The sequence below is a fragment of the Camelina sativa genome, chromosome 7, assembly GCF_030686135.1.
Source record: "Camelina sativa cultivar CO46 ecotype springtype chromosome 7, ASM3068613v1".
Taxonomy (NCBI): domain Eukaryota; kingdom Viridiplantae; phylum Streptophyta; class Magnoliopsida; order Brassicales; family Brassicaceae; genus Camelina; species Camelina sativa.
Window position 1 is genome coordinate 4798530 of NC_141886.1, and position 19889 is coordinate 4818418.

Sequence of the window (19889 nt, forward strand, 5' to 3'; positions counted from 1 at the left end):
CCCAAACGTGGTTCCGGTGCCTATTCGTTGTCATATACAAACCTCACACTAGCCATAAACTGTCTCACTAAATCAGGATAGCAATCATATTGTTTAGTGCAAACAATCCCCATATGCATCCTATCTAGCAATCTCAAAACCTCATCCTGGATTCCCATCCTATGTAAAAGAACAGGGTCAACAAACTTAGTGGGTTCAATCTCTACATCTAACCAAGCATTGTAAAGCATAGTTTCATATTCTTCCCAAACTAGCATTGGCCTATTGATAAACTCTGCTTTCTTAAGCTCAGCAAGTGGATTCTCCCATACTAATTGGGTTGGAATCGGTTCACCTTCTTCTTTTGGCCATGGGAAACGAGATTGAATGGGAGAGGGAAGTGAAAGGTCTGGGAGAGTGGAGGAAGCTCTCGCTGGAGCTCGCGAAGGCAGAGCAGCAGCGGCCGAAGCTGACGGAGGCGGACAGCCGTTGGAATGGCGAGTTGGGCGAGAAGATGAAGCTTCACCGTCGTCGGTTCGTTGCTTCTTCCTCAGTACCATCACTCCAAAACACAAAATTGACACTGGATCCGGGAAGAGGAGAGAAAATCGAGTGGAATAGAGCTTGGAATCACTCAAAACGGATGACAATTGGGAAAGTTATGAGGATTTGAAGCCTTGGTATCGGGTTTAGGTCGAATGGAAGAAGAAGAAGATGACTCGTGTTTTTAGTCTAGTGTTCTTTGGTTTTAACGGTGTCGACCGACACCCATTAAGTGGTAACGGTCGATGCTGCTTCATTCGGACCCGGCCTAGTTACAATTTCAGGCCCAGTTTCGCAAATCCAATTATCAAACACATTAACCCTTCTGTCCATCTGCGATCCAATAACGGTGACGACCAACACCCAGGTGGTGTCGGTCGATCCTTCTTCTTGAGCAGTGATATCCGAAACTTTTTCATCTTTTTTTTTTAGTTTTTCTGAAACAAATAAAACTCAAAACCAAAAATCAATATGTTAGTAATCCTAAAAGAAAATTGAAAAATAAATAGTTCCTACCAGTGGGTTGGCTCCCATTCAGCGGTTATTTTAAGTCATTAGCTTGACTTGACAACGGATTAGGCGGAGGGTGTTTCGTCCAAACGCACAATGTGTTCGTCTGTTATATCGACTTTCGTCCAATAATGTTTCACCCTTTGACCATTAACAGTGAACTTCTCTCCCTTGGAATTTAGCAACACAATGGCTCCATATGGTCTAACTTTTTGGACAGTGAAAGGACCAGACCAACGGGAATGGAGTTTACCTGGAAACAGGTTCAAACGAGAATTGTAAAGGAGTACCTGGTCATTGGGCTCAAAATGTCTGGAGATGATCTTCTTATCATGATAAGCCTTGGTTCTCAAATGCATGAAATCTGGAGATGATCTTCTTATCATGATAAGCCTTGTACATCTTGGAATTCTCAAATGCATGAAATCACAGCTCATCCAACTCATTCAACTGCACTAACCTTCTCTCTGAAGCTGTCTTGGCATCAAAATTCATCAACTTAACTGCCCAGGCTGCCTAGTGCTCTAACTCCACTGGAAGATGACATGCTTTCCCATAAAGTAGATGAAAAGGTGTGGTGCCAAGTGGTGTTTTATAAGCAGTTCTATATGCCCAAAGTGCATCATCAAGCTTCATAGCCCAATCCTTCCTTGTAACACCAACTATTTTCTCAAGAATCTCCTTAATCTGCCTGTTGGAAACCTCTACTTGACCACTAGTCTGAGGGTGATATGGAGTAGCCACTCTATGCTGAACCCCATACTTTTTCAGCAGGTTATCAAACACTTTATTGATAAAGTGCTTACCTCCATCACTGATAACAATTCGAGGCACTCCAAACCTTGGAAAGATGATGGTTTTAAACAGCTTAAGAACCACAGCAGAATCATTCTTTGGACAGACAATCGCTTCAACCCACTTTGAGACATAATCAACATCAACCAGTATGTAGTTGTTCTTATAAGAAGATGGGAACGGTCCCATGAAGTCAATACCTCAACAATCAAACACTTCAACTTCAAGAATGAAGTTTTGTGGCATCTCATTCCGTTTACTGATTTGACCTTTCCGCTGACAAGCGTCGCATCGTGAGACAAAATCATGAGCGTCTTTGAACATCGTTGGCCACCAAAAACCTGCTTGGAGAACCTTGGACACTGTCTTGAATGTAGCAAAATGTCCTGTATAGTTAGATCCATGACAATGAAACAAAACGTCAGGTACCTCAGTCTCTGCCAAACATCTTCTGTAAACTCCATCACTGCAATGCTTATACAAGTAAGGTTCATCCCAATAGTATCTTCTAAGCTCTCTCATGAACCTCTTCTTGTTATAGCCAGTGAACTTCTCTGGTTCTACCTCTGCAGCAAGATAATTGGCAATATTAGCGTACCAGGGTTGATTGGAGCTAGCCACAGCAGCTAAATCTCCATCATACGACCAATCTGTCTCGGGAAAACATGTGTGTCGACCGATGCCAGTGTGGTGTCGATCGACACCATCTGCATCCGAGAGCAGACACTTGTGCTCATCATTCTGAAACCCTGTATCCACAAAATAAATGTGTTCTTCTGGCAAACAGTCTTGTATTGGGACATCATCATCAATTCTAATCCTGGACAAGTGATCAGCAACACCATTCTCAATCCCCTTCTTATTCCTCACTTCAATGTCAAACTCTTGAAGAAGAAGAATCCATCTCAAAAGTCTAGGCTTTGCATCCTTCTTCTGCATCAAATACTTTAAAGCAGCATGATCAGTATGAACAATGACTTTTGAACCAACTAGGTAAGACCAAAAATTTTCAAAAGCAAACACAACTGCCAACAACTCTTTCTCTGTTGTTGCATAATTTCTTTGTGCATCATCAAGTGTTCTGCTTGCATAGTAGATTGCATGAAGTTTCTTGTCTCTTCTCTGTCCTAGCACCGCTCCCACTGCAAAGTCACTAGCATCACACATAACCTCAAACGGTATATCCCAATCTGGTGGCTGAACAATAGGAGCACTCACAAGCTCTTGTTTAATCCTTTCAAAGGCTATTCTGCATTCATCAGTGAATTCAAACTTGACATCATTACACAACAAAGCAGAAAATGGTCTAGCTATCTTGCTGAAATCCTTAATGAATTGCCTATAAAACCCTGCATGCCCAAGAAAACTGCTCACTGCCTTCACATTCTCTGGCATTTGAAGACCTGTCATCACCTCTATCTTAGCGCGGTCAACCTCTATTCCAGCTTCTGAAACCCTGTGGCCAAGAACTATGCCATTTCTAACCATAAAATGACATTTTTCCCAATTATGCACCAGATGCTTCTCTCCACACCTTGCTAGCACCTTGCATAAGTTGTCTAAACAGTTCTTGAATGAAGACCCATAAACTGAAAAATCATTCATGAATACCTCCATAAAGTCCTCAATCATATCAGTAAAGATAGACATCATGCACCTCTGAAATGTCGCAGGAGCATTACAGAGACCAAAAAGCATTCTCCGGTAAGCAAAGGTACCATATGGGCAAGTGAAAGTGGTCTTCTCTTGATCATCAGGATGAATTGGAATTTGAAAGAACCCGAAATAGCCATCCAAAAAGCAGTAGTATGGATGATTAGCTAGCCTCTCCAACATCTGATCAATGAAAGGAAGCGGGAAGTGTTCTTTTCGGGTTGCAGCATTCAGTTTCCTGTAGTTATGCACATCCGATGACCAGTAATTGTCATTGTAGGGATCATCTCATTCTTGTCATTCTTCACCACTGTTACTCCACCCTTCTTAGGAACAACATGTACAGGACTAACCCAATTGCTGTTAGATATTGGATAGATGATCCCAACATTCAGCAGCTTCATGATCTCTTTCTTGACAACATCTTGCAAATTTGGATTCAGCCTCCTCTGATGCTCAATAGATGTCTTAGCTCCCTCCTCAAGATGAATCCTATGCATACACATATATGGAGAGATTCCTGCAATATCATCAAGAGAATAGCCAAGAGCTTTACGAAACTTGCGCAGCTTGCTTAGCAATAAAGTGAGCTCTGCATTGTTCAAGGAAGCACTAACAATAACAGGATAAGAAGAATTATCACCTAGAAATGCATACTTTAAACCTGTAGGAAGTCGCTTGAGATCAAACTTTCGAGCTTTCTCTAGACTCCAATCAGAAAAAATTTCAGCTTGTGAAGAAGTACTAACTAATTCCTCTTGTGCAACCAGTTTCTTCACTTGTTCATTAGCATCAAGTAGCTTGACATACCCAACAGCAATGTCATCTAGATGCTCAACCTCTTCAGCAGAAGCAATCAATGCCTTCTCTAGTGGATCCTCAGGATGCAACTCCTGGAATATCTCTTCAGCAAGATTAGACAAGGTGTCTACATAGAATGTCTGACCATCAATGGTTGGCCTCTTGACCAGCTTGTCCATATCAAAACACATTTGCAGATCACCAACATTAAGCCTAATTTGCCCCTTCTTGACATCAATTATAGCTCCAGCAGTGGCTAAGAATGATCTTCCAAGGATAAGAGGATCCTTAGGTTCTTCTTCATACTTGAGTACCACAAAATCAGTTGGTATCAAGCATTCTCCAATCTTAATTGGAACATCCTCAAGAACACCATCAGGAATACGAATTGACTGATCCGCAAGGATTAGAGTGATCTTGGTAGGCTTGAAGTCTGTCATTCCCATGCTGAGAGCTACTGATCTAGGCATTAATCTTCTGGGGTATAGGATGGACTAGTTTACCACTTCTCAAAGTTATTACATTGCATGAATTCTTGGGATTTGATTCAGTTCTCCCAGGGAGAAATCCCTCTTGCCTTTTGACGGATCCCGCTGTTTGTGCAACATGACTTTCCAGCTTCTTGACATGAATGTTCAAAGCTTCAAATTTTCCATTAAGTTCAGTGTAGACATTGTCAAGCTTCCCATTGAAAGTCACTGTCATCTGCTCCTGACCTTGCAAAAGCTGCTCAAGCATAGTTTCCATCTTACTACTTTCAGCTGTTTTTGGAGGAGGGGACTGATATTAGTTATTGCCATAAGTCCTTGTGTATCCACTGCTTTGTTGCTGCTTTTGATACTCAGGCTTGGGTGTGAAACCAGAAGAATTACCCTGAAAGTTACTGCGCTGGCTGTTTCCACCGTAAGGCCTGCTACCTTGCTGATTACCAAACCTCTGACCTTGATTTCCATAGACATAGTTCACATCCTCTTCTTCATGCCCTTGCTCAGGTTCTGGTTCAAAATTTTCAACTTCAGCAGCAAAGTGAACTGATTTCTTGCCAACCAAGAGATTGTGAACAGAATCTTGCTTTGCACTGACTAAAGCAAGCTGATTTGCATCAAATCCTCCATGTAGTCTCTTTCTTTCAGCATCAGCTCTCTTAGTACTATTACTGGAGGCTAGGTTCTCAATCAAGTTCTCAGCTTCATCTGGGTATCTTGTCTTGAAGTTTCCATAGCTTGCAGCATCCAAAGCTAACTGATATTCCCAGTCAATTCCTCTGAATTAAAGATACTCAGCAGTTGCACTCTTGAAAAGTCATGGTGTAGACAGTCTCTCTGATATGCCTTGAATCTCACCCAAGCTGCCTTGAAAGCTTCATCAGGTCTTTGTTTGAAGGAGGACAACTTGACTCTCAGCTCATCTGACATTGCATCGTCATAAAAGAAATTGAGGAAAGCCACTTTGATTTGTTGCCAAGATGTCAAAGATCCAGCTGGCAACTGTTTTAGCCATTGAGATGCTTCTCCTGCAAGTGAATATGGGAAGAGCTTGCAGTAGATGTAGTCTTCAGTCACACCATTGGCTTTGATGCTAGTCACCAGGTCTTCAAAGTGCTCAATATGATCCAGAGCTTTCTCATTTGGCAGGTTAGAGAAGGGTCTCTGTCCAACTAGCTGGAAGTAGGCAGGCTTCAACTCAAAGTCACTCCGCGAGAAAGGAGGTGGAACAATTGCATAGCGGTTTTCGTACATCAAATCAGCTATGTTGAAGTCTGCAATAGTCCTGATCAGATCCTGGTTTTGATCCTGTCTTTGAACTGGGTTCTTAGCGTGGTTGGCAGCTCCACGTACGTCTGTTGCAGGTGGGTGTCGATCGACACCCTGTTGGTGTTGGTCGACACCATCGTTTTGCCTATCAACAACAGCTTGCTTGTTGACAACAACAGCTTCAACAATCACATTGCCTTCTGCATCAAGCTTTTGGCCCTTCTCATTGCACAAGTGACCCTCTTGATCCCTCAAAGCACCATCCTCATCACGAATCAAAATGATTGTGTTAACCATCTTCAAGGATTTGGCTGTTTTTCTATTCTCACGCTCAAGCTTTCCCAACTCTTGGTTTGAAAGCTTCACCTTAGGATCAGTCTTGTTGCTCCTTGTGTGAGGTCTAGGAGGCATGCACCTGAAACACCAAAGAGAAGAAAAATAATAACGTGTAAGTAGAAAATAAAAAGAAAAATTTAGACGAAATTAAAAACTCAAATCTAATGGTAGATCAAAGAGTCCCCGGCAACGGCGCCAAAATTTGTTAAGCTCAAATTAATCCCTGGAGCTACTCTCTCAAACAAGAGATCACTGTAGTACTTAGGGATCGAATTCCTCATAGACTCAAGATCAAACGCAATGGATTATAGAGTTTTGTTATTACGCTAAGCAAGTTAATTTAATTATTGAAAAAGCAATGCAAATATTCAAATAAAAGTGTTGTGAAATCAGAAAATCAAAAGGTTAAGCCTAGAGAATTTCTGAGGAAATTATGAAATATTAAATCAGTAAACTAATTAGGGTTCAAGCAATTAAAATCAGATCTAGAACTCTAAATACTTTTATAAAATAAATCAGTTCTCACTGCAAATATTATCTAAATTTAAAACCAGAAAATCCAAATATCTTTGTAAAATTCTAGGTTAAAAATCAGCTTTAAATTCAGGTTTAGATAAATTCACAAAATTACTAAATCAAATATCTTTGTATAAAGTTATTTTGCTCACCAAAGGTTTTAATTAGGAAAACAATTATATTCTCATATCAATTTATTTCCCTATGATAATAATTCTAGGTGATCAATCAAGAATTATTGTGAAGAACAACCAAGGATGAAGATCATAAGAGATTAAAAACCCTAAAAATAACAAATCTAATAAGTCATAAAAACCCTGTGAACCCTAAACCTAACAAGCAAATTACTCAGACATGTTTAATGAATAACAAATCATAATTCTGAATAACATTCGATAGATATTGAAAAGTAAAAGAGGGAGTTTAGAAATCTTTTTTCTACAAAGAATTCAGATCTTTCTCTCCCAAAAGATCTCAATATCTCTCTCTCAAAAACTGCTAGAAAATAACTTAAGGGTTTCTAAAACCCCAAAATAAAATATATACATCCTAAAACACGTCCAGGGGCTTATGTTGCAATTGTGGAAAACTTCGGGCAAAATTGTAAAACTTCCAATTCTTGTTCTCTCGTCGGATAAAACAGGGTGTAGATCGACACCAAGGTGGTGTCGATCGACACCAACACTCTGAATTGTTCCAAGTTGGTTTCCTCCGGATTAATGCTCCACAATGGTCCAAATTGCTTCATTCCGCTCCATCCGTGCCAAAATCCTAGAAAACCTGAAAACACTCAAAAACATCCTACAAAACAATTGAAAAGACTCAAAAAGCACACTTATATCATGGTTAAAAACCGTAAAAACCATGATATATTACTTCTTCAAAGCAGCCTTCTACTGAGCTACTTAGATATGCAACTACAAGAATATGAAATGTAGACTCTCTAGGAACACGCCCTTGATTCAAAATATCGTCGAACACTTCTCGACATTTCGTAAATTTTCATTCTTTCCCCAAGAAATCAGCTAACTTGGTGGCTAACCCAAAATCAAGCCTGTACCAGTTCTGCTATGTCATCCATGTATACACCTAAAAGATGAAAACTTTAAAACACAAATCAACCAAATCCGTTGATAATCTTCTAAAGTGTGATGATTTGTTCGGAAAAAGGTTGTTACCCTGAATCCAATTTCGTTCTCACGAATCCGCATACAATGAACATCAATGTAAGTAGCATCTTCTTGACGTACCCATTTCTTCTGTATTAAGAATCCGATTCACCGGAAAACACAACGGAGAAGTAGAAGAAGAAGAAGAGGACCATTAAGGTTCTAACAAACTTTCTTAACGAGAAATAAATGTGTATATTACAAAGTTTAACCATCATCCTTTTATCTAATCTCCTTATATACTAACATGTATTAACCAAACTAATTGAATCAGGATTAACCGGTTGTTAACCAGTCAATAACCAATCCTCATGTATCCTAATACGCCCCTCTCAAATTTATAGCTTCAAAGATGTCTGGTTTGGAAGATACAGACTTGATAATGACATCTTAGAAAGCAATCCATAGAAAGGACCTGGATGGAGTGGTTTGGTAAGGGTGTCAGCATGTTGATTCTCCGATGGAACATGGAAGACCTTGAGACGATCGACTTTGATCTAATCTTTGACTGTATGACAATCAATTTCTATATGTTTCGTCCTCTCGTGAAAAACAGGATTCATGGCGATATGCAGAGCCGACTTGTTGTCACAATATAGTTTAGCAGAACCTGTAACTAGGAGATGAAGATCCTTAAATAACTGTTGTAACCAAATGATCTCATAAGTCGCCTGAGCCATACTGTGGTATTCAGATTTTGTGCTACTTCGACTGGTGACACCTTGTTTCTTAGACTTCCACGAGATAAGTGAGTTACCAAGATAGACACAATATCCAGTGATAGATCTTCGAGTGTCCTTACAATTTGCCTAGTCAGCATCACGAAAACCATTTATGCACATTTCAGAATCTACAGAGTACATTAAGCCTTGTCCATGATTAGCTTTGATGTACCTGAGAACTTTATGAGCCGCCTGAAGGTGAATGTCAGAAGGTGGAGAGATGAACTGACTAAGTTGATGAATAGAAAAAGTGATATCTGGCCTGGTGATTGTGAGATAAAGCAGCCGACCAATAAGTTCTCTATAAAAACGAGAATTAAGCAGTGGTGTCCCTATTGTAGCTATAAGTTGTAGACTAGGATCCATAGGAACTGGACTTTGTTTACAACCAAGTAAACCTGCATCTTCTAACAGATTCTAGGCATATTTCCTTTGACGTATACCTTTTGAAAAACGAGATATCTCCAATCCAACGAAGAATCTAGCCGGTCCAAGATCCTTAAGTTTGAATTAGGACCGCAAAAATTTTTTCAAGCTTTCAACAGCATTGTCAACGTTACTAGCAATCAGAATATCATCAACGTAAACCAAAACTGCAATAAAGGATCCAAGTATGTCTTTGACAAAAAGAGTATTATCAGCAGGAGATTGAATGAAGTTTGCACCCAAGAAAACCGAAGATAGTCTCTTATACCACTGTCGAGAATCTTGTTTCAAGCCATAAAGAGACTTTCGAAGACGACAAACCGGGTTAGGTGGCAAAACAACATTTGGTGGAGGAGTATAACCCTGAGGAAGACTCATGTAGATTTCTTCATCCAAGTCTCCATGGAGGAAAGCATTAGACACATCCATCTGTGTCAAACTCCATCCTTGTTTAGCAGCAGCACCAAGTAAAAATTTGACACTTGTTAGTTTAGCCATTGGGGAGAAAGTTTCCATAAAGTCCAAAGTAGTTTCCATAAAGTCCAAAGCTTCCTGTTGTGTAAAACCCTGTGCAACATGCCTCACTTTATATCGTTCAACAGTACCATCAAGGTTATACTTAATGGTAAATACCCATTTACAACCAAGAATATTTTACCTGGTGGTAAAGACATAACATCCCATGTATGAGCAGACTCGAGAGCATGAAGCTCTTCACCAGCTGCATTGGTCCACTATTCTGATTTTACGGCTTGGGCAAAGGTTTTAGGTTCAGTCTCAAGACTGTATGTGAAAATATAAGACTGAGAAGTAGGAGTGAAATGATCATACGAAACAACAAAAGAGATAAGATATTGTGTAGTATGAGGTTTAGTGGAAATGACTTTTTCTGGTGGTGACAGAGAAAAAGAAAGACTAGTAGAATTTGAAAAAGGTTGATCTGCAGAAATGTAAGGAACAAGTGCACAATGATATTCAGAAAGATAAGAGGGAGTCTTTTTTTTTTGAATCTAATGTTAAATTCTATTCAAAAGAAAAATAAACTATTTGTTACATTTGTTTAATAAAAGACTTTATGCAAAAATGTTTGTAACTTAATGTAGTGTCATCTTGAATAGAATCTAGCGGCAAACCACCTTTGAATGCGAGTGTCTCCTCCATCCCCCAATGTGCTCATACGGTTTCAGACGTTTTTATCAATCAGTCTTACCAGCCTATCGGTTGGCGACGATACTTCCCCATGGCGTCTGTTATTGCGTTCTTGCCAGAGAGCATGGATCGTGTTTTGGAAAACATACCCCAAGAGGAACTTTTGTGTTGTATCCAGTTCATTGCCCACTAACAGAGTGATGACCTCTGTCCAATTAGCCGTGAATTTGTATGATAATAGTCCTTTTACCAGCGCTTTCCATACCTGCAGCGAGAAGGGACAGTTAAAGATTAAGTGCTCTCTTCTCTCCATGGTGTGGCTGCAGAACACATAATTTGTGTTGGTATTTGAATTCCATAGTAACATCCTTTCCCCTGTTGATAATCTGTTTTTTGCCACCAACCATGTAATGAAAGCATACTTGGGAGTGGCATGGGGAAACCAGATTGCTTTGTAGCCTTCCATCAGTGGGTGATTGGTGCGAATGTTTAACCAAGTGTTCTTCGTGTTGAAAAGTTTGTGATAGGTATCATTCCTTCCTTTCCATAAAGCCACATCGTCTCCTGAGGATCGAGTGAGAGTAGTTTTCTTTATCTCTTCTTCTACTGCATTTAAGAGAGCCTGTCTATGTTTTCTTCTTCTTGTCATTGCCATCACTTCAGCCAAAGTACTTGTTTTTGGTATACCAAGATCAAGTAAGCCTCTTTCTCCTAATGTCTCTTCCAAGCGGCCAAGAGAACACCAGTTATCAAACCAGAAAAGGGTTGATTCTCCATTCTTAACGTCAATCCGATGAAACTGTTTTGCTATCTCTCTATACTTTAGCAGTTTATTCCATATACATGATCCATTGGTGGTGGTGTCCTTCTCAGCCCATATAGAACCATTGCGAATCAAGTATCTCTTCACCCATTCCACCCATAGTGAACCTTTAGCAGATAGTAGACGCCATAGTAGTTTTAGGACACTCACTTGATTTGCTTCTTTTATCGATCGCAGGCCTAGACCTCCTTCACTTTTTGGTCGACAAACCTCAGTCCAAGCTACCTTCGTTTTCTTTGCATTCAAAGAAGGACCAAACCACAAAAAAGTAGAGCATAACTTGTCTATCTCGCGAATACAAGCTTTTGGGAGTCTAAAGGCAGAGATTCAAAAGTTTGTGACATTGAATATCACTGAATTTAGAAGTTGTAGTCGCCCATCAAAAGATAAAGTCCTTGCAGTCCACAAATTTATCTATAAACGAATCTTATCCAACAAAGGTGAATAATCAGCCGCGGACATTCTCTTTAGTAGTAGGGGTAAGCCAAGATACCGCACCGGGAGAGTACCAGTGGCAAAGGGAAACTGTTCAAGTATCGCTTCTCGTTGGTCCGACGAGACCCCGACCATGTAGATAGTTGATTTTTCGAGGCTAATATGGAGACCAGAGTGTACTGAAGAGTCATCAGACACTCTTAGAGCACCAGAGATCGAAGTTTTATCCCCCTCAACGAAGACCATCAGGTCGTCAGCAAAACATAGATGTGTGAGGTTCAACAGCTTACATTTTGGGTGGAAACCAAATTCCCTATTGACAGCGGCTTTGTCGAGCTTCCTTGAAAGGACATTCATGCAGATAACGAATAGGTATGGACTAAGAGAGCAACCTTGGCGGATACCGCGCAAGCTGCCAAAATAGCCTGCTAATTCTCCATTTACTTGAACAGAAAAGGATGTTGTAGTAACACATGTTTGGATCCATTGCACATATTGTTCAGGAAAATCAAGGGCTCACAAGGTAGTGAGGAGAAAACTCCACTGTACCGAATCAAGGTAGTGATAAAAGGGAGTCTTTACATTTCGTTTAGGCCTAACAATAGGTAAAGAAATAGAAGCTGTCTCTCGTGATACAATAGTATCCTCTACAAGAATAGTACTAGGGTCCAACTGTGTAGTGTTAGATGCAAATGTATGTTATGCATCAGATTCATCAGGGATATCAATATCAACAACATCAAGTGAATGCAAAGAGTCATCAATATGTAATGGTGCAGGCAATGGGAAGATGCTATTTGGAAACATATCAACAGCTTGAGATAACAATTCTGATGTCTTAAAAGAAAAATTATTTTCATGAAAAATGACATTTCGGGAAATAGATATAGAATGAGATTCCAAATCTAGAAGCTTATACCCTTTATAACCAGATGGATAACCAAGAAAAATACATTGTTTTGATCTTGGAAAAAACTGTGTCTATCATCCGAAAGAGTTTATGCAAAACATAAGCAAACAAAACTTTTAAGCATAGTGTAATCAGGAAGCTTATGACAAAGAATTTTAAAAGGAGACTTATTAGCTAACAAAGGTGAAGGCATCCTATTTATAAAGAAAGCAGCAGTCAACACACAATCACTCCAGTACTTCAAGGGAATATTGGATTGAAATAATAATGCTCGAGCAACATTCAATAAGTGTTAATGTTTACGTTCGACCACCGAATTTTGTTGAGGTGTGTATGCACAAGAAAATTGATGTAACATGCCATGTTCTTTAATCATATCAGTGAATGCAAGTTCGGGTGCATTGTCAGATCGAATGACTTTAATCTTCAAATTATATTGAGTAGAAATCAGTTTAAGAAAAGGAGGAAAAGTTGTAGAAACGTCACTTTTATTTCTTAGCATATAAAGCCAGGTTACAAGAGTACAATCATCAACCAAAGTGAATAAATATTGGAAACCTTCTACAGACTCAGTACCAAAAGGACCCCAAATATCTAAATGGACTAGATCAAATGGTTGAGAAGAAAGATTGTTATGAGAAACATAAGCTAAACGCTTCTGTTTAGCTAAATGACAGATCTGACATGGAGAAACATTCAAAACTACAGACTTAAGAGAAGGAATTATACTAACAAGACTTTGTAAAAATGCAGGTGATGGATGTCCAAGTCGTTGATGCCACATAACTCCATCAGCCAATGTAGTAGCAGAAAAAGAACAAACAACAGGAAGAGATGGTGAGAGGGTCATTGGTTCTGTCTTAAGAATATAGAGATTATTGATGAGTCTACCCCTCCCAATCATCAAGACCTGAGAAAGTTCCTGAATAAGACAACAGTTGGGAAAGAAATGAGCAGAGCAAAATAAACTTTGAGCCAAACAACTTATCCTAATCAGATTAAACTTGAAATCAGGAACATGCAAAACATTATGCAATATCAATGTTTGTGTAATGTATATGGTGCATGAGTGTGTGATAGGAACCCGAGTACCATTCGGTAAAGTTACCGTAACACTAGAAACATGGACTAACTCTCTAAACATTGTTAAATCAGAACAAACATGACTAGACACACCATTAACAATATTCCAATCATTAGGTGCAAGAAATTGTTGTAAAGAAGAAATAGCATGTTTTTGAAATGTAATAATATGATTATCGTATCAAAGGCAAGTGGAAGGAAAAGGTATAGTACCAGAAGTAGAAGTCTTGAGCCATGAGACCATGTTCAGTAACCGTTGCAGTATTAGAAGAAGCCGCATTCTGGAGCTTGTACTTGAGAGTTATATTGAGATAGAAGTTGTTGTAACTGTTGTGGTGTAAAAAGTGGAGTATTAAGAGTATTACCATTAAAACGAGCTGGAGAAACCAAGTCAGGAGAAGCTACATAATGATAATAACCAATCGTAGTAGAATATGGTGCCTGTTCTGCATAGACATTGGCAACAGCATTTGCTTTTTGAATAGGATCATAAGGAACTATCGGCATTCTTGGTTGAGCTTGAGGCATCCAAGGTTGCAATTGAGTAGTCTGCATACGAGGATTAAAAGAAGACGGATTATGCATCATACCATTACCCTTGTAACCACCAGTCTTGTACCCCGAAGGAAAGCCATTAAGCTTATAACATTTATGTATAGTATGTCCCAAACGACCACAATGTGTGCAAACAGGCTTCTGAGGTCGCATCGTATTATAGGCAGCTACATAAGCACTATCTCCATCATAGGAAGCAGGAGTCGTGGTTTGAAATGCTACATTGTCAACTCGAGTAGGTGGATTAATAGTTCCCTGTCGCTCATCTTGAGTAACCATATTAAAAGCCTCTTCTATAGTAGGTATTGGATTTAACATCAGTATATGACGCCTTGATTGCTCATAACTATCATTCAATCCCATGAGAAACTTAGTCACATGACTACGCTGCTGTAATTTTTCCCACTGCTATCGCTTCGGGTCGAAGCACTAAAAGAAAAGCACCGGGAAAATCTGGATATTCCCAAAGATGCTTGACTTGGAGTGACAGCTTTGTAAGCCGCATCACATTCAAATTTTCCACATGTGCAAACTGGAAGTTCTACATAGTTCTTATGTTCTTCCCACAAAGAATCCAAAGACGTATAGTAAGTTGTAACATCAAGAGATCCTTGCTTAATCTTGCTAAGTCTCTGTTTAATAGCAAATATCCTAGGTGCATCATCTTGCTTAAACCTAGAGATTATGCTTTTACATACCCTCTGCAGTAGAAATATAAAGCAAGCTCTGACCTATCTTCTTATCTATTGAGTTCATTAACCAAGTACTCACAATGTCGTTACAACGTGACCAAGTTCCATAATCACGATGAGTTTCTTGAGGTTTAGTAATCGTACCATTGATAAATCCCAGTTTATTGCGCACATTCAATGCCATCAACATAGATCTCCTCCATGCAGGGAAATCAGAAGCTATCGTAAGCCGATTCGAGACTAGAACAAACCTAGCATGATCACTACTGTTCAAATAGTACGGATTCTCATATTGATCCATCCGAAAAGGCGAAGACTCGAGGTTCACGAGGATTCGAATTTGTTGGATTAACGGAAGAAGAAGGTACATAAGATCCCATTCTTAATGAAAGAATAGAGAATCTTCAGGAAATCACGGCGAATATAATAAAAGAAAAAAAAAAGTCCGCCACGAAAAGGTCAATCAAATGCGAAAAACAAACAGAAGAATAGAAAACCCAAAGAAAACTCCAAAAAAAACTCAAAAATTGCAGCAATGAGAATTCTCACAATCCGAAGAAAAGAAATTGAGCAGCTCATCTCTTTCAATTGAACTTCTCACAAGATTTCCAATGAAATTGATCGAAGCGGAAGACTTAAGAGCAGAGCTCTGATACTATATTAAGAGTTCGATTCACCGGAAAACACAACAGAGAAGTAGAAAAAGAAGAGAACCATTAAGGTTCTAACAAACTTTTTTAACGAGAAATAAATGTGTATATTACAAAGCTTAACCATCATTCGTTTATCTAATCTCCTTATATACTAACATGTATTAACCAAATTAACTGAACTAGAATTAACCGGTTGTTAACCACTCAATAACCAATCCTCATGTATCCTAATATTCTGAGCATTCAAAAGCCTCACAAGTGTCACAGCCTTATGCGATGGAACCTCTTTACACAACGACACAAGCTTAGACCGTCGCCACTCCTCCACCAACTCTTCTAATTCTCTCATTTCAAACTCCGGCAAGCTTAGAATTCTTTTTAGGGAGTCATACTATATTGTAAAAACACTTTTTTGATGAAAACTATATAGTAACATTATGAAGTAATTGAAACTACACGTATAAAAAAACGTAGAAAAACCTTTTGACTAAAACAATAACAAAAATATATAAAAATAATTAGAAAAGTGGTGGCCTGTGGGTGGCCTATATAACATAAACAAAACAGGAAAAAAAAATATACCATTGATTATCAACCAACTCTATCAAAATCAACAACTAATACATGGTCACATTATATATATATATATATATATATATATATTTATGGGGTCATCTGACCCCGTTAATGTGAAACGTAGGTCCGCCCTTGGGTGAATGCAACATATATATAGTTTTTGAGTTGATAGTAGAGATTCGTCATTGTGAGTGTTATAAACCGGGATTTCGGTTCGCGTATGTTACAATTCTCCCCCACCAACATGGATTCGATCTCGAATCTCGAACATCCATCAGCCAAGAATTCCCGTGCGATCGTCTCCATGGCCTGCACTCCTCCGACCGATCTACGGAAAGTCACCTCTAGGCGATAGACTCACGCTCCAAGTATTATTTGCTCTCGACTTTTGGACTTTCCTTTACTCTTAGGCCTAAACCTTAAGTTTTTATTGGTTCCTCATCATGCCTAAGCCTGCATGTCATAATGTTGGCTCCTCATCGGGCCTAAGCCCGCATGCCAAAATATATAAGAAAAAATCCAATACTTGTCTCACGGGTTGCCACCCTACAGCGCGTCCCCGGATCGTCATCCGAAGTCGATATACCAACCATACTCCCAAGCCACAAAGTCTCAGAATATGGCAGTACTAGGAGAACCTAAGTCCCCCAGAAGTCGCGAGCAAACAATTCTGAACACGTCTGAGTCCTATCCCTATCCATGCTTCCTTCCTGTGGCTCGCGTAAGACATCACAATGTCCTACCAACAAAATATACCCTCACTAGGATACCTCATGACCACACATGGATCATCTCACTGCCACTAGGGCCGCCACAAAGGCCAAACAAAATGCCCTAAACAGGATCGCCACCAAGGCCAAACAAATGTCCTAAACATGACCGCCACCAAGGCCAAACAAATGTCCTAAACAGGACCGTCAAAAAGACCATCTGTCCCGAAGGACTGTCACAAAGACCATATGTCTCGAAGGATCGTCACAAAGACCATCTGTCCCGAAGGACCGTCACAAAGACCATCTGTCCCAAAGGACCGTCACAAGGACCATCTGTCCCGAATGACCGTCACAAAGACCATCTGTCCCGAAAGACCGCCTAAACAGGTACTCTGGCTAAACAGTCCGCCATAAAGGCCACACATCTGGCTAAACTGCCGGCCACAATGGCCACATAATTGGCTAAACAGCCCGTCACAAAGGCTGCACAATGTCTCAAAAGACCGCCACTAAGGCCACACAAGCCCCTCCATGGCTCAAAACCACTAAAATGGACAAATTCTAACTCCCATAAAACTTTCCATTTTTAGCACTTTGCTGTTTCGGAAACTTTCCACTTTTGGAAACTTCTATTTCAGGAAACTTTTCGCCAAAAACCCCGCCTCACGGAAACTTTGTACCCCGAGCACCACCTCATCTTGTTACATAGTTGCACAACCAAACATCCCAAGCGACCAAGTAAACAAGAGAGATGGGCTGGAATACTCCATTCCCGCTCCAGCCACAAATTACAGATGGGACCAGGCTAGACAAGCTCAAGTCGCAGCTTGATTCTCGAACCACTTCTTAAACCTTGCCTTCAACCTCGCCTCTGGCTCCCAAGTCTTCTCCTCAACACCATCACAGTCCCAAAGGACTCTCATCAAAGGAATCTTCTTCTTCCGAAGTTTCTTGATCCTCCTCTCGAGAACCCTCACTGGTCTCGCCTCCAAAGTTATGTTAGGCTGAAGATCCTCAGGAATCTTAGCTAACAACTGATCATCGTCACGGAGACACTTCCGCAACGTAGACACATGGAAAATCTTATGGAAAGCACGCATAACCTCATGTAACTCCAGTCTATATGCCACTGGTCCAACCCGCTCTATCACTCTGAACGGACCCGTATACCTCAGACTCAACTTAGTCTCAGTCAATGACCTGTTCGGACCCTGCAACATGGCCATCTTGAGGTACACTCTGTCTCCTACCTGAAACTCAAGATCTCTCCTCCTCCTATCGGCATAACTTCTCTGCCGATCCTGAGCTTCCTTCATGTTCAGCTTGAGAACCCGAATCTTCTCTGAGGTCTACTGAACAAAATATGCCCCATAAATGCTCCTCTCCCCAACATGAGTCCAGCATAACGGTGTTCGACACAGCCTCATAAGGAGCCATCATAATACTCGCCTGATAATTGTTGTTGTAAGCAAACTCTAACAAGCTCAAGTGATCTGCCCAATGGCCTCTCCAATCCAACACACACATCCTCAGCAAATCCTCCAGTGTCTGGATCGTCCTCTCTGACTGTCCATCTGTCTGGGGATGATAAGTTGTACTCATATGCACCTTAGTGCCCATCTCTGCGTGAAACACTCTCCAGAACACCGAAGTGAACTTGGAATCCCTATCAGACACAATTCTCGTTGGCACCCCATGCAACCTGACTATCTCCTTCACATACTTCTTAACCAAGACCGCTGCTCCATCAGTCTTCTTAATGGCCAGAAAATGTGCCGACTTAGTCAACCGGTCCACAATGACCCAAATAGCATCAAACGTCCTGGTCACTGGCAAACCTACAACGAGGTCCATAGTAATCATATCCCACTTCCACGCTGGAATGGGAAGACTCTTCAGTAACCCTCCTGGAACCTGATGCTCAACCTTCACTAGCTGACACACGTCGCACCTCGCGACCCAACTAACTACATCCTTCTTCATCCCGACCCAATGATAGTACCTCTAGAGATCACCGTACATCTTAGTCGCTCCTGGATAAATAGAAAACTTGCTCCCATGAGCCTCTCTCATCCTTGGTCACACATATCCGACCGTACACCAAGATAGTACCATTATCTGAGATCTGATACTCTGAATCTCCATTCTTTGAGGCATTCACCAGCCCCAAGTCCTTCTCCTTAGTCAACCGCACCCTGCTCAGAAGATCTGCTCTATCAACCGCCTCCAAACCTAACGGTTCCTGAGACATAACACATAACCTCAAAGCACTGATCTCTCCTACCAGAGACTCCATCTCCTGCTCCTGAGCCGAAGTTACCCTCTAACGACTCAGAGCATCTACAACCGTGTTAGCCTTCCCAGGGTGATAGGCTATCTTCAAATCATAATCTGCCACCAGCTCCATCCACCACCTCTGCCTCAGGTTCAGCTCGCACTGACATCAACTCACCACCACACGAATATCAACACTTCTTGTCCATCCAAGAACCTCTAGTAACTTGTCTCTTAAGGAAACATTCATAAGGTAGCTTAATCCAAAAATAGCTTTCTGCTTAGCAATTCTCCACAGCAAATCATCAATACGAGCGTAATAAAACAAACAAGTACCATACGTTCGCATACTCTGATTCATCGTATCAAATGCTTTGCAGGCCACCATCTTAACTCACTTGACTTATTTCCCCCAGCAAGCTTACCAAAACCATGAATCTAGCAACCCTGTCCATCTCCAATGAACTTCATCCAACATCGTCGCAACGATTAGTTTATCCTGCAATGAAGGCTTCTCGTGAACTTATGTACCTGGCGACCTTGCCCCTGCCGGCTCATACTTGTTGCAGCTCCCCTTCCCAGGACTTCAGCGCCACCAGCCAAACAATCCTGGCACAACATCCACACATTCATGACCGCTCCGGTCATAAAACCCTGACCCACTGGTCAAGACATCCAAGACCCTAGATTAAACCCTGACCCAACGTTCCAAATAACATTCTAACAACCCTAACAACACATAACAAGCAGATCAGAGAAATCTCCAGCTTAGATAAGTCATGGTCATGCACTTACCTTTGTCAAGAAGATTCTGAACCTTAA

At 40.6% G+C, this 19889-nt stretch overlaps 1 non-coding gene across 1 annotated transcript; it reads left to right on the plus strand.

The window, feature by feature from the left end:
• The first annotated feature begins 5580 nt into the window (after positions 1 to 5580).
• LOC147940870 (small nucleolar RNA R71) lies at positions 5581 to 5687 on the plus strand. The gene has a single exon (XR_015563003.1). It is a non-coding gene; the product is annotated as a small nucleolar RNA R71 (small nucleolar RNA).
• The last annotated feature ends 14202 nt before the right edge of the window (positions 5688 to 19889 follow it).